Genomic DNA, 24462 nt, shown 5'->3' with positions numbered 1-24462 from the left:
GCATTCATTACACCTTGGGGTACCTTTTACTATAAGGTCGTGCCATTCGGTCTCAAGAACGCTGGGGCAACTTACCAACGAGCTATGACGGCCTTATTTTCATGACATGATCCACAAAGAGATAGAAGTATACGTAGACGACATGATAGCTAAATCAAATCTCGATGAGGATCGTTTGGTAAACTTGAAGAAACTGTTTGATCGATTAAGGAAGTACGGCTTAAGACTTAATCCGACAAAATGTGTATTTGGGACCACATCAGGAAAGCTATTGGGGTTCATTGTTAGCAGAAGAGGCATCGAAGTCGATCCAGCTAAAATGAAGTAATCATAAATATGGAACCACCCAAATCAGAGAAAGAAGTCAGGGGATTCCTAGGGAGAATTCAGTACATTAGTCGGTTCATCACACAACTAACTCCGATCTGTGAGCCAGTATTCAAATTACCTAAGAAGAATGAGCCGAAAGAATGGAATGAAGACTGTCAGGAAGCTTTCGACAAGATTAAGAGATATCTGCTTAATCCACCAGTCTTAGTTCCACCTACACCAGGTCGACCTCTACTGATGTATCTTTCCGTGCAAGAAAACTCCATGGGCTGTGTACTGGGACAACATGATGAAACAGGTCGAAAAGAGCAAGCCATCTATTACCTTAGCAAGAAGTTCACAAGTTACGAGGTGAACTATTCGACCCTCGAAAAGACGTGTTGTGCCCTTGTCTGGACATCACAACGACTACGCCACTACTTGCTTAGTTATTCGACTATGCTTATTGCTCGAATGGATCCTTTGAAGTATCTTTTTGAGAAGCCGGCACTAACGGGACGCACCACAAAATGACAACTACTATTATCCGAGTTTGACATCACCTATGTCACTCAAAAAGCCATTAAAGGACAAGCTATTGCTGACCACTTGGCGGAACACCCTCTGCCCGACTATGAGCCACTAAGGATAAATTTCCCTGATGAAGCCATTTTATTCGCTGAAGTCGAGAGCGATGATGAAGAATCTAGTTGGAAATGTACTTCGATGGAGCAGTAAACCAAAAGGGAAACGGAATTGGGGTAGTCTTGGTTAAGCCGGACGGAACGCATATCCCTATTGCAGTTAGACTAAGGTTTCAATATTCGAACAACGAAGTCGAGTACGAAGCATGTATTATGGGGTTGAAAGCAGCGATCAACCTCAGAGTGGATGAAATAGATGTATTTGGAGACTCAAGTCTGGTAGTCTACTAGACAACGGGAGAATGGAAGACCCGAGAGCAGAGACTGGTTCCGTATCATGAGTATCTCGAAGATTTAAGCTCAAATTTCACCCGAATCTCCTTTACTTATATGCCGAGGGCTAAGAACCAGTTTGCAGATGCACTGGCTACTCTGGCCTCAATGATCAGCATCTATGAAGATACCATCGTCGACCCTCTTGAGATTGGTATTCAAGACGAACAAGCATATTGCTTACCTTTGGAGATCGAAGAACTTGAGGAAAAACCATGGTATGCAGACATCAAGGCATTCTTAGAGGATCAAACTTTTCCACCCGATGCCACAACGACGGATCGAAAAACTATTCAGAGATTGGCAGGACAGTTCTTCTTGAGTAGCGGAATCTTGTACAAAAAGTCGCATCACGAGGTCCTCCTCAGGTGTGTAACACAAACGGAAGCTCAACGCTTAATCGAGACGGTGCATGGAGGAGTCTGTGGACCTCACATGAATGGACATATGCTCGCAAAGAAGATAATGAGAATGGGTTACTACTGGATGACTATGGAGAGCGACGTATATCAATATGTTCAAAAATGTCACTTACGTCAAATCTATGCCAACAAGATCAACGCGCCACCTTCAGAATTGCACAATATGACTTCTCATTGGCCCTTCTCACTCTAGGGCATGGATGTCATCAGGCAGATCAATCCTCAAGCTTTCAATGGGCATCACTTCATTTAGTCTCCATAGACTACTTCACAAAATGGGTAGAAGCAGCATCTTACGCCAATGTTAGAAGGGGCAATGTCTTGAAGTTTGTGAAGAACAACATCATATGTCGATACGACCTTCCAAACGAAATAGTAACTTATAACGCCAAAAATCTCAAAAACAAAGACATGTCTAAGATGTGTAAGGATTTTCAGATCACCCATCACAACTCAGTCATTTACAGACCAAAGATGAATGGAGCAGTCGAAGCCGCTAACAGAAATATCAAGAAGATCATCGAGAAAATGGTCGTTACTTACAAGGATTGGCATGAAATGTTACCCTTAGCCCTACATGCTTATCGAACGTCAATCCGAACTTCAACTGGGGTAACACCCTACTCATTGGTATACGGAATGGAAGCAGTCTTGCCCGTTGAGGTCGAGATTCCCTCCCTTCGGATCTTAAAAGAAGTCGAATTGGATGAAGCAGAATGGGTCCAAACCCGATTCGATTAGTTGAACTTAATAGAGGAGAAACGACTTTCAGCAATCTGTCATGGGCAAACTTATCAACGGAGAATAGCACGAGCTTATAACAAGAAGGTTCGACCTAGAGAGTTCTCGCCAGGAGATCTTGTTTTAAAGAAGATTTTGCCAATACAAGAAGATGCGAGAGGAAAGTTTCGTTTGAATTACGACGGGCCATTCGTCGTCCAAAAGGTATTGTCCGGAGGGGCGTTAATCCTTACAAAGATGGATGGGGAAGTCTTTCCACAACCGATCAACGCTGATATCGTAAAAAAATATTACGCCTAAAGTCATTCCTTGAAATGAAGAGAGGTCATCTTTCTACTACCTGAACAATTATCTACCTTTAGTTAACCCTTTTTGAGCCATCACATTCATTTCTTAACCTATGACCGGGGCAAGTCACCACCACAAAAAAAAAATCATCAAAAGTCAAAAAAATCAAAGCATCAAATTACTCCTGGCCCGCATAAGGATAAACTGTGAACGGCTAAAAATACAAAAAATCAAAAAGTCAAAAATCTCGAATGTCTGATCTTAAGCTCGACCCAAATCTCTTACCTAAACAAGTTCGTGTGACGATGGGAGGAGACATAGATCATATTTTCAAAATAAAAACAGACAAACCCCATGTCCAATCTACCCATCAATAAATCCAGACTTAGCCTTTCTTACATCCTTTCACAACCCTAGCCTAAGCCTATGTTTCATCCTATTTAAAGTCCTTTCAGATCAAGGAATGGCTCAAGGTAACTCGATCACGGTGGAAGCATGTCATGAAAAACATCGTCAGGGTATAATTGATTTTGCTACTTAAGTCAGATTTTAAGCTACCAAAGTCGTTGGAAGACCCGAGAGGGGAGACCAAATCGAATATTCAAAAAAAAAGAGCGACCCAAAGTGTAGAGTCATTAATCTCGAAACTCAACTTGATTCACCGTACCATGAAAATCGTCGGAGGAACTCGAGAGGGGAGTCCAGATTTGTTACTCAAGAAAGAACGCCACTAGAAGAGTAGAGTGTTCGATCTCGTAGCTCAACTTGAGTCACCAAGCCATGAGGGGCACAGAGAAATCAAGGAGGTATTCAAAGTGAAAATCTATAAAGTAAGCATAAACTGGAAAGGGCATGGTGAAAACCCGTGAGGGCACTGTGAGTAAAAAAATCAGGCTATGGAAAGATCAAAACCACCGGCACGATAAAAACCCAAAAAGGGCGTCGATGCGCAAAAATGTGAAAATCGGGTCTGGTGAAAACCGTAATTGGCGCCAGGGGCAAAAATGAAAAAAAAAAAAAACAACTCATGGCCCGCAAGAGTATAAACTGTGAACGAGGAAAAACTCGAAATCCTCAATGTTCCAACGGATACAACGAAGATAACTCAATCAAAATTCTCAGTCTCGGGGATGACTCTAAAGAGGCTAAGGATTAGCTGACACTTGTATCCTTGACATTTGGCAAAGGAACCATGATCGTTGACATTTAGAGTCATCAAACACTAGTTTGTCACAAATTATTCGACAAAGGCAATCTTTTAAAACCTAAAAATATATATATATATATATAAAAATATATAAAAAAATAATAATAAAAAAATGAACAAAAAAATGCATCATTAAAATTACTATTTTTAGCCTATGATGAAGAATCTAGGACTTTTCTTAAAATCAAGAGTTTTCGAAAGCAGTAGATATATCTGAGGCCACTACGTAAAAAACCTATTTCATTCATTTCAAAAAGTGCTACATCATTCTCGTTGAAAGCAGGGTACAAGAAGGAATAACAGGCAAGGAACAACTCATACACTCCCGAAAGAAGCATAATAGGCATCAAGTCTGTCCTCTAGGGCTTTGATCTGAGCAGCCTGGTCGATGATGATTCTCTCCGCATCAGAAGCATGACGACTCACTAAGTATTCAACAATCAAATCACCATGCAACCTCGAAGCAAGGCGCTCTCTCAAATCAATGATTTCAGCTTGGAGCATGGGCACCTCACCTCTAGTATTCAGAACTTCAAGCTTGGAGGATAATTGGGCAATCTCAGCTTGCATATCCCTTTCAGACTTGAGCCAAATAGCTCGGATACGACGATGATCTGCTTGAATCTCCTCTAGCCGGTCACGATAATCAAAGAAACGAGAAGCGCTAGGACGGGCGCGGGGTACGGTTGGTACTGCTACTTGGTCAGAAATAAGTTCTCGAATCCAATGAATGTAAGTCGGAAAAGAGTGGCTTGCATAGATGGGATGATCCAAAACTTCTACTAGAGACCATTCTTTTACCAATCAACTCAAAAGTGCGGTGGAAGAATATAACAAAGGGCCAACCAACTCACTGAAGTCCTTAGGAATGAGTATGTCTTGGTCATACCCAAATTGACGAAGAACACGAAGAGGAAAATACTGAGTGGCCCCATGCAAGCCTATCAAAACAAGGAAACGAGCCCCATCAAAAGAAATCACGGGGGAACCCTTTGGTTGGAAAGCCCCAACCCACCTAACAGCCTCTTCTCCAAGATTGCACAAAAAAGGATGCCATCCTTCTTTCCCACCAGGGGACATGGGAAGCTCTCGTCTCGCCATCATAGCCACCAAATCCGCATTCACACAAAAGGGACGATGAATCACTTTCGTGGAGGACATATGATCCACGAACCAAAACTGCAAGAAAATGGTGTATTCTAACCGTACGATCTTGAAATGCAAAAGATAGATAATAAAGATAATTTAAATAACTCAATTTACCTGCAAAAGGGGGGCACATCCACAAAATATTCAGTTTTTCCCCGTCGAACAAGCAGTAAGAGATCGAAACATCTCTCCTAAAAGAGTAGGGGCCACTCGGCGCCCCTGACGAATCTGTTGTATCACACTGATGAGGGAGAGGTCCACAAATTCACCTTCTCCCGGAAATAGCAATTGACCAACCACTACAAGGGTCAAAGCGTTAAATCGGAGCAATGGTTTGTCATTCTCCAAGATACGCTCAAGGAGAAAAGACTTGGATATTCTCAACAAAGTTGACTAACCATCCGTGTTTTTTAAATATTTCTTGTTAATCCCCAAGAAATCTGATGCATCCCCCTTGTATCCCTCTCTAAGGGGTGGAACCACCACCATACCCGAAAAGGAAAAACCCAAAATCACCTCGATCTCTTCTATAGTAGGGGTCATTTCATGTTCACCAAAGTGAAACAAGTTAAAGTCGGGAACCCAACATCCCATCATGGCCTCAATGAGACCCCATTGCAAAGGGACCATGGGCAAGGAAAGGGTGAATCCTAACTTGTTAGAATTCCATTGGATTTTATCTTCGTTAGACATAGATTCCAACCATTGTCTCAAGTAAAAGTCTACTATAGCATATCTTTTTAGATGTGGAAGAGTGGGACCTACCTCCATGGGGCTTGGAAAGGAGATCTTGGGGGGAGAGAAAACTAGGCAAGCTTGTGTTGCAGATTCGTGGGCTCCACAGTCAATCTGAATAGGGAAGAAGACAAAATAACGAACCTAAGGCATAAGGAGTGTGTTATGGGTTACAATTACTGGTCCATTTTTACTAAACGGTTCCGAGGAAACTTTAACCAATCCGTTTTTATAAAACGGATTCGACATTGTTTGAGAAATCCGTTTTTATTAAACGGATGAGGCCAATATTGTGAAAGTGCCCTCGATCCGCGGGGTGCGCGGATCCGCTTTTGACACTTGAGGTTTGGGAGTCGCCACCTAGTTATTGTGGTCTAGGAACCAAACTGACTCTAACATTGATAAAAAGAACTAATCTACCACAAAAAATCTGAATTCGGGGATCATGTTACGGGATTGGAAGGTGTTAGGCACCAACCCCGCCCGGCCAAAGCCGGTCTCTACTAACTTTCCAAATATATCACATTGCTAAAAACCTAGATAAAAATAAAAAAATTACATACCTTTTCGATAGCAAGGATTTTGTTCCCTCAGATCTGACAAAAAGAGCTCCTTGTACTGTACTCCCTTGCTTCGTTCTGTCTCCGGATTTGACTTCGGATCTCCTAGATCAAGGTATCTCCTTGTTTTTGGATCTGAACTCTTCAAGTTAGTTGTGGATTTGGAGGTGTTTTTTAGACTAAAATTGAAGGAGGGATGTTAGGTAAGGAGGTGGGGCTCCAAAACTAGGGTTTATGGGGGGCTAGGGGAGCTTCTAGACCTACTTCTCTTAGGGTTTATGATTTGATACGAAAATAGGGTGTGAGCACTTCTATTTATAGAATTTTTTTTAAGGTTGATTTGGATAGAGTTAGTGTCTAATTAGAGATCTTTTAATTCGAGTTGTGTTTTAGTTAAAATTGTTTTAAGTAGAATTGTGTTTTAATTAGAATTATTTTAGGTAGAATTATTTTTAAGTTAGAACTCTATTAGATAGAGTTATTATTTAATTAGAATTCTATTATGACTTTTGGTCTTATTTGATTGACTTTTAATGTTTTGACTTTAGTCTTAATTGATTGACTTTTAATATTTTGACTTCAGTCTTGCTTAATTGACTTTAATTTTGACTTTAGTCTCACTTGATTGACTTTAATACTTTGACTACAGTCTTGCTTGATTGACTTTAAATTTTGGAGAACCCCCTTCCATTATTTCTTTAATTCTTTGGACCCCCAAATGGAGGGGTCCTTAAAGAAATATCCCACGAACCCTCAACAATTTTACCCGAAAGTCCGATTGATCCATTTTTTAGGTTCAAAATTTTAAATTAATTTCATTAATGTTTTACTTTAATTATTTAATTTCTTATTTATTAATTTCGAATTTTTTAATTATGAAAATTGTGAAATTACCGTTTTGCCCCCAGAGAGGACTTTTCACGTTTCAAGTCGGTTTTTAATGTTCTAGGATGTTTTAGAATCGATTTTTCGTAAGGAATTCAATGAGAATGTTGGTTTGTGTCATTTATGAAAATTTTTAATGTGAAATGATTGTGAACTTTATGAGGGGCATTTTCGTAATTTTGTCAAATTCTGTTAAAATTGGTAAAATGATTTATTTGGTTCCGATTTGTCATTTTATATGTTCGAATGGGTTTTCCTAAGCGTAGCGTAGGCTCTAACGTTGTTTTGAGGTTAGGGGTATTTTGGTAATTTGGTCAATTTTTAGTGATTTTTATCGTGAAGCTTCTTTTTGGTTTGCAAAATGATGATTTCTATGTTTTTAGGGTCGTATTTTCCTAGCGTAGCGTGGTTTCTAAGGTTTTGTTAGTTTGAGATACCTCATCCGGATTTCTGAAACACATCTGGTAACAAAATAAAGTAATGGAATACACATCCATCATTGGGAATCATTGCGATCGGGTTGACGAGTTGATTAATCAGGCGGATGCAAAAATGGGGTGTCTACAGATGCCCCTCTTTGGCAGAGGGTTGAAGCAAACTAGATAGCAAATCTATTTTGGTAGATAGTGCGATATCCGAATGCCAAAGCTAGTGACAGTTCATTTTGCAGCCTGATTTAACAATTCGTCAGGGTGTTCGGATCCTTAAGCAAAAAACTCTCCCCGAACTAAAAGGTTGTCAGGTCCTCAAGCGTGAGCTTTCACTGATAGTGTCAGATCCTTGAATTTTAAAGAATTCTCATTGACTAAAAAGTGCAAGTGTGAGTGTGTGTACTGTGTGAAACTGAGTAAAAATGTGTCAGGTCCCAAAGATCTTCTCTCACTAACAATAATGATTCAAATTTGAAATGTGCTTATGCAACGAAAGCAATCATGGCAAGGTTGAACAATAAAGTAATTGGAGTCATAACAATGTAGGAACTTCGTTAAATCATATTTGAAATTCTTTTTTAGAGCACGAAAAGGTATGAGTCTCGTTTATAGGACTCGAACCTATTGTAGTCACGCTAACAATCCTGTTAATTCAATATGATTCAAACAAAGCTGGAGTCTCGTTTCTCGGACTCTAGATAAGGTTTATAGGAACTTAAACAATCCTATTAAATATGGAGTCTCGTTTCTCGGACTTGAGCTAAGGTTTGCAGGCACTTCAAAAAGCCTATGATTCAAAAAGTTGGAGTCTCGTTTCTCGGACTCGAACTTAGGTTTATAGGCACTTCAAAAAACCTATATATTATTCAAAAAGTTGGAGTCTCATTTCTCGGACTCGAACTTAGATTTATAGGCACTTCAAAAAGCCTATTCATTCTATGATTCAAAAAGTTGGAGTCTCGTTTCTCGGACTCGAACTTAGGTTTATAGGCACTTCAAAAAGCCTATTCATTCTATGATTCAAAAAGTTGGAGTCTCGTTTCTCGGACTCGAACTTAGGTTTATAGGCACTTCAAAAAACCTATTCATTCTATGATTCAAAAAGCTGGAGTCTCGTTTCTCGGACTCGAACTTAGGTTTGTAGGCACTTCAAAAAGTCTATTCATTCTATGATTAAAAAAGTTGGAGTCTCGTTTCTCAGACTCGAACTTACTAAGTCACGTTTCTCGGGCTTAGTTTATAGGAACTTAAACAATCCTATTAATTCATTCTATGATTCAAAATTGAGCTCAAAGTTTGAAAGATCAGGCCTTTATTGGCTTATCATGTATCTGGATTCGTAATTATCGTTGGGCTTCGCTGGACTTTTAAACTTTTGTATGATTTTCTTTTTATCATGTGATTAAGAACAAAAACTTTAGAATTAAATGACCTTAAAAAATGTCCCTAGTTTCAAGGTTGGCTTTAACTGGGACTTGACTACGAGACTGATGGAATGGATTACGCTTGAAAAATATGGACTCTGATATATGATAGATAGAAGAACTGACATTCTCTTAAATTTAAGACTCTTAAGATTATCATATGTGCAATAAAGAATTGATCATTTTCTTTCGAATTTCTTTTGAAAAATGCTTGAGCTGGACTTTTAAAATCTTGATAAATATTTGAATAAAAGATCTTCCTCTTCAAAGTGGTTGATGATTCTACATCTTCCATTAGCGAACACTTGAACAAGTAAACATACTTTTGAAGATCCTACAATGTTCAAGATGACTTCTGATTTTTTTCGACTTCAATATTGTCTTTGTCGGATGTGAGCTCTTGGCTAAAAGACAAATATCGTGGCTTGAATGGTTCTGCAGTTTCTACACAAGCTTCCTTCTGAATTTTTCTTCTTGACGGGACCTTTCCTCCCATTTGATGATGCCCTAATTTTTGCCTAGATCGCCTCTTTAGGTTTTCAATCTAGCGGGCTTTATTTTTTCTTTTTCTGATGATGCCTTGATTTTTGCCTAGGTCGCATTTTCAGGTTTTCAACCTAGCAGGCTTTCTTTTTTATGGTTATGCCCTAAATTTTGCCTAAGCCGCCTTTTCAGGTTTTCGACTTAGCGGGCTTCTCTTTTTTTTCTTGATGATCTTGTATAACCAACTCGACAACTTCTCAGTTCCCTGCACCTTAACCAAGTCAATTAGCCTTCAGGAGGACTTAATAGGTGGGCTTAGGATATGATTTAGAAAGAAAATATATAAGGCTCAACTTTCCAAAATGCCCCTAGTTTGATATTCTCTCTTTTCTATCAATTATTTTGATTTTTCTTCTAAATGCCCCTAGTTTGACATTCTTTTCTTTTTATCAATTCTTTTGATTCTTTTTTCTAATGCCCTTAGTTTGGCATTCTTTTCTTTTGAACATTTCAATAGTAGATTTTTCTTTTGGATGACACTTTCCTTAAGAGAATACATTTTTCTTTTAATGACCGGGCCTGAAGTAACTTCTCAGGTTGCCTACGTACCCCAAATATTTCTTTTTTTCCTTTTGGGATCAGGTCAAAACGTAGTTCATACTAAGATTCCCTCTCAAGGTTGGTCGGTGTGGTTTAGAAAGAAGAGGCTATTGATTTTTTTTAAAGGCTGCGAGGGGCTAAAGAAGATTTTTTTTTTCTTTTTTGGTAAGATAAGATAATTGTTCGACCAAAGAAGGCCTTCTTTGGTGAATGCTGCTTAACTTGGTCAAAGTTTCAGAAATTCGATATTTGGATTGCTCTGTCGAGTAAGGTTTCCTTTTGAAGAATGAATATTCTTTAGTCTTCTTCTATGAAATCGAGTATGATCGAGTTTTCTGATTATTCAACTCTTCTAGAACTTCAAGAAAATCTTTTATTCTTTTGTGAAAGAGAAACTCACTTCTTTTGAGTGAGAAACATGGTAGATCCACTTGTAAGTATTAGCATCTTTGTTGATGCTTTCAGCTATATCATCTTTGACCGATAATCTTTGACTTTGAAATCACTCTTGACTTGATCTATGTTTTTGTGTAATTCATCCATATATTCTTATGAGATCATGCAAGAAATATTGTTGAATTTCTCAAGTAAGTTTACTATTCTCTCATGTTCTCTTGAGGATAATGTATCACCAATTTGCACTTCTTGAGTGTACTCTTTAATTCCAATATTTATCAAATTTGATTAGTGAGCTTTAAGTCATTTCTCATTTTAGATTTTATGTTCACATCATTATTGCACACAAGATAATCAAAAGCTTCTTTATTTATTGGAATTGAAAAGAACACGGACTGACAAACCTTACTAAAACCCAAAAATAAAGATGACTAACTGAATTCAAAGACTGACGCAACTAAAGCTAAAAAAAACTAAGATGACATCATTAGGAATGGAGGGACACAATTCTAGAGTCTATGCCACTTCAGTTATCTTCGATGGATGACTTGAATTTGCCTATTTTTACTATCTCTTCATATTCTTGTCATACGCGTGACAACCCATTGGTTCAATAATTTCTCTATTCTTCAGTCCTGTCACTGTCTTAGGGTAGTTGAGTTCATTCTGGGATGGAGCGAATGCACTGTTTAGATCGATTGGGTGAATGAAGGAAACTGGGTCAACTGATTCGGGTTTGGACATTGATATTAAGTTCAGAGTAGGAGGGGGTTGATTTTGAAAGGTAGGCAAAAGGTTAGTCTTAACATTGGGAGTAGTAGGAGTGGGTATGGTGACTTTTCCTTGCTCAATAAGGTCTTGGATAGCATGTCGGAGAGTAATGCACCTGTCAAGAATATGACCAGGCATCTGATGGAATTCACAGAATTGCCCATTATCCATGTTTGGGGGAAGAGGATTAGGTAAAGGCTTAGGTTGTAAAGGTGTCAGCAATCCCCTTTTCATCAATTTTTGATAAGCAACACTAAGGGACATTCCAAGATTGGCAAATTGTCTCCTAGGCTTAGCTTGTGAAGGCTGAGTAGCTTGTGGAGATAGTGCGAAGGAGGTGTTGGCTACTTGTAAGGAATTGACATTAGGCTTGAAATGTTTGGGTTTTGACTCAGACGAGTTACCAAAAAGTCCCGAAGAGTAAGCATCTTCAACTTGATTTCCAGTCTCAAGGAGGGATTGAAAAGTAGGCAAGTATTGAGGCATCAAATACTTGGCATAATTTGGAGTGAGATTCCTGAGGATAATCTTGACTTGTTCCTTCTCTTGAGGTCAGTCCCACAGTTGAGTGGCTTTAGCTCTCCATCGAACAATGAACTCAGTGAAAGTTTCTCCGGGTTTCTGTTTAGTAGTTTCTAGGTCTCTTCTTGTAAGTTCAATATCTGTGTTGAATGAGTACCGACCAATAAACTCCTTCATCAATTCATGCCATGTTCTTACCCGAGATGAGTCCAATGACATTAATCAGCGTAGTACAGGACTTGTCAGAGTTCTTTGAAAAAGTTGAGCCATCTTTTCTTCACTTAAACCCTGAGATTGCATTATGCCGACATATACTTTTAAGTGAGTCCTAGGGCATCCAATACCATCAAACTTCTCCATATCTAGCATTGTGAACTTTTCTGGTAGACGGACCGTGGGAAACAAGGTCATTGACCCTAATCCAAGAGTAAGATCATTAGGGTCTTTGATGTTCTTCAAAGTAGTTTCAACTTGAGTTATTCGATGAGCTAAGACAGGGTCGACATGTAACTGATCATCTTCTTGGTTTTCAACGAGGTCAAACACATCCTGAGGTTCTATAGCTTTATCTTTTCCCTTTTCAATTTTCAGGGATTCAATTTGTGTTTGAACAGAGGCAATAATCTGGGCTTGAAAAGATTCTAAAATCTGACGGAGCGCAGCTTCATCCATGGTACTCGTTTCTTCTTGTGGCAATGACTGACTACTTGGTAATGGTACTCTAGAAAGACGACTCTTTTCATGGACCCAAAGTGGTACAGATGGAGGTTTAGAACGTTTAGGACCAATTATCACATGATTGAAAGTAAACCAAGGTTAACCATTGACTATAAAGGTTTGACTCTTAATCACATGATTAAAGTTTTGACCTAAAATAGTCCAAGTCTGACGAAAAATCGAATCCAAATGCACCATAAGTCTATAGTGACCAAGAAAGTGAGAAAGGTTAGATGCGGGTTTACCCCTGATTGGGATTGAACCTTTGATCAGATAAATTAATTTGATCTTAAGATCGAATCTTTCTAGATAAAGTGGTCTGGATCTTTAAAAGTGAAATCAATTAGTCCAACTGATTTGGTATCGATCAGTTTGATCCATTTGTCCATTGGGTCAACTAGTTTAAGTGGTTCAAATTAATCGGTACATTTCACCGATTGGGTCGGACCGATGTTGCGGGTTTTGTTTGATTATTCTAGATCGGTCTGCCCACCTACCTGTTGGTTGGATTGAATAAAACAACCCGGGAACACCCATAGTCAGTTCGGGTCGTGACCTATAGGAAGGCTTCTAGACTTTAGGTTTACTACGTGCAATGCATTTTTATCTAGCCACCCTTGTCCAAACACACCTATATACCTTTCGATACGTGGTGATTTGGTTTGATATACCGTATAGGTGATAATCTAAAACCTCAATTCACTTCTCTGAAGCCAAAAATAGCCAGTTTGATCTCCAGTTAAGAGGTGGCGCACAATGCTGAGCAAGGGCCCACTTAAATACCTCTCGTCTAGAATAGACGTAGTCTATCCCCCTCGTACAATAGGGTACAGCGGGGCAAGATCTTGCTTAGGTACCGGTTTTGACCAAGAAGTGCAATTGATATACTTAGATTATATTTTATACCTATGGGTACGAGTCAAGAGTTGTAGCTTTCATAAATGGTTTGGCATCCCACGAAGGGATCGACCACGTACTAGTACTACGTTGGTAATCGGGACATGTAACTGTGTGGCTTACAATAGGACAAAGGCTTAGGTTGCCCCAGCCTGTGAGCATCAATATATCTCTCAGAATCACCTGATCAGACGGTATTAATGCCCACAGTTTGATATACTCTAAGGTACGTGACTGGAGTTGTGGGTTTCATGAATGACGTGTGGCTTACAATAGGACAAAGGCTTAGGTTGCCCCAGCCTGGGAGCATCAATATATCTCTCAGAATCACCTGATCAGACGGTATTAATGCCCACAGTTTGATATACCCTAAGGTACGTGACTGGAGTTGTGGGTTTCATGAATGACGTCGCATCTCCGAAGAGACCGGGCCACGCACTAGTGCCACGTTGGCTAAATGGGACGTGTAAGTGCTCAAAACAGTAAACGTGCATGTGGTGTGTGCAAAACAGGGTGGGGTGTGCCCGGGGCTTTTTTTCAAACAAATGGGCCCATGGCCCAGATTATGTTATCACATATGGATATCAAATGAATATTGATGAAGAAAATAATCCAAAACCCATCACATCGAAATTAAAATGAAATCAAATACATCTCAAATATATCTGTAAAGATCATGGCAAATCAATTAATGAGCATGACATATAATAATTGATCAAACAAACATTGCAATAGGCATAATTTTTATAAGTTTTAAGGTCCAATCAATGATCACTTTTGGGTGATCCAAAATAAATCGAGATTCCAATAGGTGTTACATTGATGATAGAATGACAATGGTTGAGATGAGCTCACTCTCAAGAACATTAATTGTGCCAACATTAGATAAATTCAGATTTTCTGTAAATTAGGAAAATACAATCTGAACTTGCATCGATGATATCTAAGGCTCCCGATAACGAAATCGAGTGAACTCAAGTTCTAAATTAATCTACTCGATGAGATCTACATTTTATTAATAGGTGCCTAGACTTAATTCTCACCAGAATGTCCTGTAAAAAAGTTTTAACGTTGCTGTCCCAACTTTCATTCAGAAATAATTCCAGATTTACAGATTGAACTTGCATCGATGATATCTAAGGCTTCCGATAATGAAATTGAGTGAACTTAGATTCTAAATTAATCTAATCGACGAGATCTACATTTTAATAATAGGTTCCCAGACTTAATTCTCACTAGAATATTCTGTAAAAAGTTTTTAACGTTGCTGTCCCAACTTTCATTAAGAAATAATTCCAGATTTACAGATTGAACTTGCATCGATGATATTTAAGGCTTCCGATAACGAAATTGAGTGAAATCAGATTCTAAATTAATCTATTCAACGAGATCTACGTTTTATTAAGAGGTTCCAAGACTTATTTCTCACTAGAATATTCTGTAAAAAAGTTTTAACGTTGCTGTCCCAACTTTCATTCAGAAATAATTTCAGATTTACAGATTGAACTTGCATCGATGATATCTAAGGCTTCCGATAACGAAATTGAGTAAACTCAGATTTTAAATTAATCTACTCGACGAGATCTATATTTTATTAATAGGCTCTCAGACTTATTTCTCGCTAGAATATTCTCTAAAAACGTTTTAATATTTCTGTCCAACCTCCGTCATTCCATCATTTTCATAGGTTAATTTGAATCTTTCATCATTTAAGAGTCATCAAAAAGTGATCCTTAATTGGAAAAAAAATGCAATACCCAAAATCATCTACAATCAAGATAAAAAAAAAATAAAGAGAAAAAATAAATAAAATAAATCCAACTAAATAAAAAAAAACTAAGTCATCTTGGCAATGCTCCCATACTTGGGGTTTTTCAAGTTTGATCCTCAATAGTCCCCAGTGGAGTCGCCACTGAAAGCGCCCTCGATCCGCGGGGTGCGCGGATCCGCTTTTGGCTCTTGAGGTTTGGGAGTCGCCACCTAGTTATTGTGGTCTAGGAACCAAACTGACTCTAACATGGATAAAAAGAACTAATCTACCACAAAAAATCTGAATTCGGGGATTATGTTACGGGATTGGAAGGTGTTAGGCACCAACCCCGCCCGGTCAAAGCCGGTCTCTACTAACTTTTCAAATATATCACATTGCTAAAAACCTAGATAAAAATAAAATAATTACATACCTTTCCGATAGCAAGGATTTTGTTCCCTCAGATCTGATAAAAAGAGCTACTTGTACTGTACTCCCTTGCTTCGTTCTGTCTCCGGATTTGACTTCGGATCTCCTAGATCAAGGTATCTCCTTGTTTTTGGATATGAACTCTTCAAGTTAGTTGCGGATTTGGAGGTGTTTTTGGAGGGATTTTAGGTGTTTTCTAGACTAAAATTGAAGGAGGGATGTCAGGTAAGGAGTTGGGGCTCCAAAACTAGGGTTTATGGGGGGATAGGGGAGCTTCTAGACCTACTTCTCTTAGGGTTTATGATTTGATACGAAAATAGGGTGTGAGCACCTCTATTTATAGATTTTTTTTTAAGGTTGATTTGGATAGAGTTAGTTTCTAATTAGAGATCTTTTTATTCGAGTTGTGTTTTAGTTAAAATTGTTTTAAGTAGAATTGTGTTTTAATTAGAATTGTTTTAAGTAGAATTGTTTGTAAGTTAGAACTCTATTAGATAGAGTTATTATTTAATTAGAATTCTATTATGACTTTTGGTCTTATTTGATTGACTTTTAATGTTTTGACTTTAGTCTTAATTGATTGACTTTTAATATTTTGACTTCAGTCTTGCTTAATTGACTTTAATTTTGACTTTAGTCTCACTTGATTGACTTTAATACTTTGACTACAGTCTTGCTTGATTGACTTTAAATTTTGGAGAACCCCCTTCCATTATTTCTTTAATTCTTTGGACCCCCAAATGGAGGGGTCCTTAAAGAAATATCCCACGAACCCTCAACAATTTTACCCGAAAGTCCGATTGATCGATTTTTTAGGTTCAAAATTTTAAATTAATTTCATTAATGTTTCACTTTAATTATTTAATTATTTATTTATTAATTTCGAATTTTTTAATTATGAAAATTGTGAAATTATCGTTTTGCCCCCGGAGAGGACTTTTCACGTTTCAAGTCGGTTTTTAATGTTCTAGGATGTTTTAGAATCGGTTTTTCGTAAGGAATTCAATGAGAATACTGGTTTATGTCATTTATGAAAAATTTTAATGTGAAATGATTGTGAACTTTATGAGGGGCATTTTCGTAATTTTGTCAAATTCTGTTAAAATTGGTGAAATGATTTATTTGGTTCCGATTTGTCATTTTATATGTTCGAATGGATTTTCCTAAGCGTAGCGTAGGCTCTAACGTTGTTTTGAGGTTAGGGGTATTTTGGTAATTTGGTCAATTTTTAGTGATTTTTATCGTGAAGCTTCTTTTTGGTTTGCAAGATGATGATTTCTATGTTTTTAGGGTCGTATTTTCCTAACGTAGCGTGGTTTCTAAGGTTTTGTTAGTTTGAGACACCTCATCCGGATTTCTGAAACACATCTGGTAACAAAATAAAGCAATGGAATACACATCCATCATTGGGAATCATTGCGATCGGGTTGACGAGTTGATTAATCAGGCGGATGCAAAAATGGGGTGTCTACAGATTGACCAATCCGTTTTCATAAAACGGATTCATATATTGTTTGGGAAATCCGTTTTTATTAACGGATGAGGCCAAGATTGACCAATCCGTTATCATAAAATGGATTCATATATTGTTTGACCAATCCGATTTTTGGGAAACGGATTTCACATTGTATGACCAATCTATTTTTAGGAGACGGATGCAAGATAAATATAATTAATCCACCTGGTAGAAACGGTCAGTCTAGAGTTTTGTTTTGCTAAAAAATCCAACAAGAGGTGCAAGGAATAAAGAACAATGAACTGATATATATATATATATATATATATATATATATATGCATATATGTGTGTCCAAATATGAAATCTCACATGTTTCTCATAACAGGTACAAAACTCCACGGATAAAGACAGAAAATACATCAATCGGCTAACAAGGGGTACAATATGATCAAATCTGTGTACCATCTCTAGTAGTCGAGGGAGCTGATGAAGTCTCTGGAGCCACGCCTGAAGTTGTCTCGGTTAGCGAACCCAAGCCAGACATCCCCGAATCTGTCTCGGAAGCTGAGGGTACGCCCTCGGGAGGCACTCGCAATCGCCCAGTCGAATCAAGAAAAAATGTGTCGAATGCCAACGGAGGATCAGAATCGAGACCTATCGCTGAGACATCGGCAACAGGGGCAGAAGGCTCGACGAAAACAGAATCCTGAGAAACAAGTCTTGATCAGACACCGAAAGCAACAGACAACCGTAAGAAGCGAAAATAACCTTACCCGAGGAGGAGTAGGAGGACGAGCCGATGTACTCGCACCATCTCGACGACGATAATAATCCTAAAAGATCCACAAGAAATGAACCATATTAAGGACAGGATATGGGAAGCACTAGTAAAGCAACGAGTAATATGAAGAAAGGCATACCATCTCCGCTTGCATCCGTGACTCCCTCATAGCCGCCTCCAACTCCAGCTCATGGTCGGCCTGCTCCTGGATACGGATGGCCTGCTCTCGGACGAGAGCAGCCTGAGACTCGGTCGCCGACTGCGCAGCCAGCCATCGATTCTCCATCTCAACGGCCTGACTTGCCTAGGCCTCAATAATGTCGTAACCCGCACGTAATCGACACAGATCATCAGCCTGAAACAAAGACATGTCATAAGAGTACGAGCAGAAAGTAATACTCGATAAACGGTGACCATACAAGAAACAACAAGACGAGTACCGTATTAGCATGCTCTCGAATCAGAACGCCTCCGATCTCTGTCACTCCAGCACGGATAGACACAGCAGGCATCAGACAGCCAATCGAAGCCTCTCGGAACCAGGCACGATAATCACCATCAATCACAAGGCCAGCAATATCCAAACCTCCGGCCTGAGCAGCATACTCCTCAAAGGCCATAACCAACGACATCGGCAAAGGCGGAGCAACGGGGATACGCAGGGTACGATCATGCTGGAAATATAGGCGCTCTCCAAGGTAGTAGGTATATCGAAGGTCCCCAATGAAACAAGGATAGAGTTGTCTCAATAAATCGCGCCTATAGGCATTCCGTACCTCTCGCTGCCTGCTAACAGTATGAGGCAGGTCCCTGAGGGTCATAGAGAACACCTGTGGAAAAGAAACATCAGATCATGGGTACCAAAAGAAAATGGGGGGACTAAGGTAACGTAGACTTACATCCTCAAGGCGACTACGATCAATGTGGGCCCGAGCACTGCGAGGGCTGCTCCGAATGGCCCGTGCATCCCTAGTCGTCCAAAAGGCACCAAGGGGATAGCCATCATCAGGATGGCGCTGAATAGGAAGATAAAAGGGGAAGTGCACATGCAGAAATAACTGAAACAGAAATTCGAAACAACAAGGTTAGCATGCTAAAGAGAAATATGGAGTGATGAACGAACAACAAGAAGCTAGCATACCTCAATGAAATGCCAAAAAAATCGAGTAGAGATCTCGCCACCTCGAGGAGCCGTAATGCCCTCGACAACTCGATCAATGCCTCTGATAATGGTCCCATAGATAAGGCTGCCCCAGTCAAGGTCTCCAATACGGTCAATATCTCGCATAGTAGACATGAAGATAGTAGAAACGGTAGAATCATCCTCTAGAAAAAAACAACTCCCCAACAAGAGAAGAAAACAAATACGGAAGATGACATCAAAGTCTAGATCGTCGAAACGAGCAACACTCTCCCGATGCAGGGGTGGACGCTGCCCGTCCCCCTCAACAAGAAGCAGTCCCATGAGAATCTCTGTGCTGATACGACCCTGTTTCCCTACTATCTAGGCATGGACTGTCTGAAAGCGCCCTCGATCCGCGGGGTGCGCGGATCCGCTTTTGACTCTTGAGGTTTGGGAGTCGCCACCTAGTTATTGTGGTCTAGGAACCAAACTGACTCTAACATTGATAAAAAGAACTAATCTACCACAAAAAATCTGAATTCGGGGATCATGTTACGGGGTTGGAAGGTGTTAGGCACCAACCCCGCCCGGCCAAAGCCGGTCTCTACTAACTTCCCAAATATATCACATTGCTAAAAACCTAGATAAAAATAAAATAATTACATACCTTTCCGATAGCAAGGATTTTGTTCCCTCAGATCTGACAAAAAGAACTCCTTATACTGTACTCCCTTGCTTCGTTCTGTCTCCGGATTTGACTTCGGATCTCCTAGATCAAGGTATCTCCTTATTTGTGGACCTGAACTCTTCAAGTTTGTTGTGAATTTTGGGGTGTTTTTGGAGGGATTTTAGGTGTTTTCTAGACTAAAATTGAAGGAGGGATGTTAGGTAAGGAGTTGGGGCTCCAAAACTAGGATTTATGGGGGGCTAGGGGAGCTTCTAGACCTACTTCTCTTAGGGTTTATGATTTGATACGAAAATAGGGTGTGAGCATCTCTATTTATAGAATTTTTTTAAGGTTGATTTGGATAGAGTTAGTGTTTAATTAGAGATCTTTTAATTAGAGTTGTGTTTTAGTTAAAATTATTTTAGGTAGAATTGTGTTTTAATTAGAATTGTTTTAAGTAGAATTGTTTGTAAGTTAGAACTCTATTAGATAGAGTTATTATTTAATTAGAATTCTATTATGACTTTTGGTCTTATTTGATTGACTTTTAATGTTTTGACTTTAGTCTTAATTGATTGACTTTTAATATTTTGACTTCAGTCCTGCTTAATTGACTTTAATTTTGACTTTAGTCTCACTTGATTGACTTTAATACTTTGACTACAGTCTTGCTTGATTGACTTTAAATTTTGGAGAACCCCCTTCCATTATTTCTTTAATTCTTTGGACCCCCAAATGGAGGGGTCCTTAAAGAAATATCCCACGAACCCTCAACAATTTTACCCGAAAGTCCGATTGATCGATTTTTTAGGTTCAAAATTTTAAATTAATTTCATCAATGTTTCACTTTAATTATTTAATATTTTATTTATTAATTTCGAATTTTTTAATTATGAAAATTGTGAAATTACCGTTTTGCCCCCGGAGAGGACTTTTCACGTTTCAAGTCGGTTTTTAATGTTCTAGGATGTTTTAGAATCGATTTTTCGTAAGGAATTCAATGAGAATGTTGGTTTGTCTCATTTATGAAAAATTTTATATGAAATGATTGTGAACTTTATGAGGGGCATTTTCGTAATTTTGTCAAATTCTGTTAAAATTGGTGAAATGATTTATTTGGTTCCGATTTGTTATTTTATGTGTTCGAGAGAGTTTTCCTAAGCGTAACGGAGGCTCTAGGGTTGTTTTGAGGTTAGGGGTATTTTGGTAATTTTTTAGTGATTTTTATTGTGAAGTTTCTTTTTGGTCTGCAAGATGATGATTTCTATGTTTCTGGGGTCGTATTTTCCTAGCATAGCGTGGTTTCTAAGGTTTTGTCAGTTTGAGATACCTCATCTGGATTTCTGAAACACATCTGGTTACAAAATAAAGCAATGGAATACACATCCATCATTGGGAATCATTGCGATCGGGTTGACGAGTTGATTAATCAGGCGGATGCAAAAATGGGGTGTCTACACTGTCCTAAGGCCAAGCAAGGCTCTCATATCATCAATAGACTGGGCCTCCAATATAACAGGGTCACCCTCCATGGCGATGCCGGTAATAGCGACAAAATCAGATGGACGAATGCCGATCTCAACCTCCGGCATATGGAAAGTATGTGTCGACGGAAACCATCGTTACATCATCGCGAGAAAAAGAGGACGATCAGCTCGGAAGGGAGGAATGCGCAAGAAGTAATCAAACCCCACGGTAGCGAACTGTGTCCGAATATCATCAGAAAAATGGGCAGTAGTGTCGAAAAACGCATGCCAACGGCCCCTGAAGCTAGCCCCTGGGTAAGGGGTGGGAACGTCCATACGTACGTACATGGACAAATGACGACCCAATCCATACAAAAGTGATGTATCATGCACCTGATCACTGGCCTCCGTAGGGATCTCAGTACGAAGGCTGCCTCTACCTCTACCACCAGCCCTACCCCGGGCACCCCTGCCTCGACTAGCAGACCTCGACTCCGAAGCACTCACATTTGTACCCTCCTCAATAGCAGTACGACAACCCGACGAAGAATCAGCAGCATCACTAGATGAAGGATCAGGCATCTGTGGAAGATAAGAAGACCTCCTAGCTGGTGCTAGACTAGAACCCAAAGCGAATCGGAACCTAGGGGACGGCCTGACACCCTCCTCCTCGTCCGAAGAAGGGGCAACAACTCTGATCTTCCGTGGTCTCCCCATCTACAGGAGCATAAGGCACCTAATGATCACAACGGGCGAAATCAAGGAAATGCCGAAAAATCAAATAGCCACATCTATCCTTTACCTGACCCTTTGACCAACCTAAACCTTTCAAGTCTGGGTTTACCAACAAAAATCCCTAACCTTAAGTCCAAGCTTGACCCCAACCTCAAGAACCTAATGGAACTGGCCAATACCTCTCCAACCTGGACCCATGACTCAATGCCAGTCTAGCCTACCCCCAACCAATCATGACCACAGGCCTACCAAACAACCCGTCCAAACCAACGTCCCAAGCCAGTCATCCCGCTACTTAGTCTACCCCACTATCTAGTCCAACCCACCATCCAATACCAATTCTCAAATCCAATCTAACCTCTCTCACCAATATCAACACCCCATCATACCCCACCGCTCCATGGGCAACGCCGAAGTAGTCCCGCGAGTAAACCAAGGCCATAATCCATCCGTGACATATTGAATTCAATGAACGAAAAAATGATCGGGAGAAAATCAAATTATGCAGTTCAATCCATCTCTTAATTCATAATGCACACGTGGCAAATAAAAAACATACATATATATATATACAAAAAATAAATAAATAAATAAATAAAAATAAAAATAATAAAATAATAAAATAATAAAAAAATAAAAAAAAGAGGGACTGGGCGAATTAAAATTACACTCAAAGAATGGATCGGATGAATTCAAAATTCAATAAATCCATTTTTTAATTCATGATGCACGCAGGGTAAATGGGATCTAAGAATGCAACAGATGAAATCAAATAATCTCCTAGTCCATAAGTTCAAGAATTCTGCGTGTACCATGGGAAGGAGGTTATCAAAACAAATGAAAGGTAAAAAAGTGGTGATTCAAAGGAGCTAACCTCGAATCGATCGCAATGCAAGAGCAAACGCCCCCTCAAACAAAAATCACACCTCAGCTTTGACCTGCCCAACAAATCTCAGTCCAATCACGAGAGCAAGAAAACGATCTCAATCCACGCCTGAATACTTCGGCCAAGAAAACCCAATCTCTAGAGATAATAAAGATGGCGCGAAAATCAAAGGAAGAAGGAAGAGGAGGAGGAGAAACCAGAACACCAAGTAGAGAAGACGAAATGAGAGGTCGCGCGGGTGTTGATGGTTTTGAAATGAGTACTGGTCCGTTTTCTAGAAACGGATAGAAATAAATTTGCATCATCCGTTTTTATAAAACGGATAAGAACTAAATTCATAACATCTGTTTTATCAAAACGGGTAATATAAATTTCGGTATATCCGTTTCTAAAAAACGGATAAGAAAATCAATCATAAATAAATTAAAAAAATAAAAATAAAAGAAAAAAATAAAAATAAAAATAAAAAATAAAAAAACTAAAAAAAATAAAAAAAATAAATAAAAAATAAAAAATAATAATAATAAATAAATAAATAAAAATTCAAAATGAGGAGTTTCAAAGCTCGGAATCAATGAGGGTAAAAAAGGAATATTTCGAAAGTACATGGTTTACAACATGAATCATTTTCCAAAACTCATCAAAATCAATCCAAGACTTCAAACGAGCTCCGTGCTACGAAGTCAAGGGTTTCAAAATGGCTAACCCTGTCAGACCCCGTGCTTGGGTAGCCACATCTTACAAACATCTTCAATCCATCCGACGGTTTTAGTCATCATGCAATAAATTACTTCGGATTCGTGCAAATAAAGGGTCTAATTTATTCTTTGCAGTTCTTTGCAAGCAACTCCTGCAAAGAAGGGCAGCTGTAGACACCCCAATTTGCACGAACCCGTTAGGAAGATCCAAATTTCTTCGAGTTGATTCCGATTTAGAACTTAAGCCTCTCAATGGACCCGCATTGCCACTTGGCATCATTATTCATGCATACATGCATACATCATTTCATATAGCTTGAATGCTCAACTTTGTCCCTAACCCGTAACCATTCTCCATTCACCGCTCCATCACCCATATCCAAAGTCAAGTCCATTCCAAGTCTAAAACCCAAGTCCATATCCTAAATCCAAAGCCAAGCCCAAACCCAAGTCCATATCCTAACTCAAACCCAAGCCCAACACCAAGCCCACTCCAACTCCATTCTCTCATCCCTTCACAAGATGACACATGTTGGTACTTCATAAGCCCCCAATACCCAATGCATCATCTAATTGGAGGGTCAATTTCCCTTTTGTGAAAACTCAAGAATGCCCTTCTCAAAAAGTTTAGTCAAACCAAAAAGGTTATTTGGTCTTTGGTAATAATCCATAAAGGTGAGAGAACTTTCCATTATGCCCTCAAAAGGTGGGAATCTTCAAGTACATACATGGAGTTCTCCCATTGGTCCATTTCAAAAATATACTTCCACCCTTGCTTTATTTGTTATTTACAAATGAACCAAGATCTACTTTTTACCTACCACATCACCTTTACACATGTCACTCCCTTATTCACCCTCCTAAAAGTGCTTTTGTTCTCTCACCTCTATTTATAAAAAAACCAAGGATCAAAGAATGCTTTTAGGGTTTCTTCATAAATGTCATCTTTGCCCTC

Source organism: Akebia trifoliata, chromosome 10 (genome assembly GCF_017979445.1).
Source record: "Akebia trifoliata isolate Shusen 1 chromosome 10, ASM1797944v1, whole genome shotgun sequence".
Lineage (NCBI taxonomy): Eukaryota > Viridiplantae > Streptophyta > Magnoliopsida > Ranunculales > Lardizabalaceae > Akebia > Akebia trifoliata.
Note: the sequence above shows the minus strand (reverse complement) of the source record.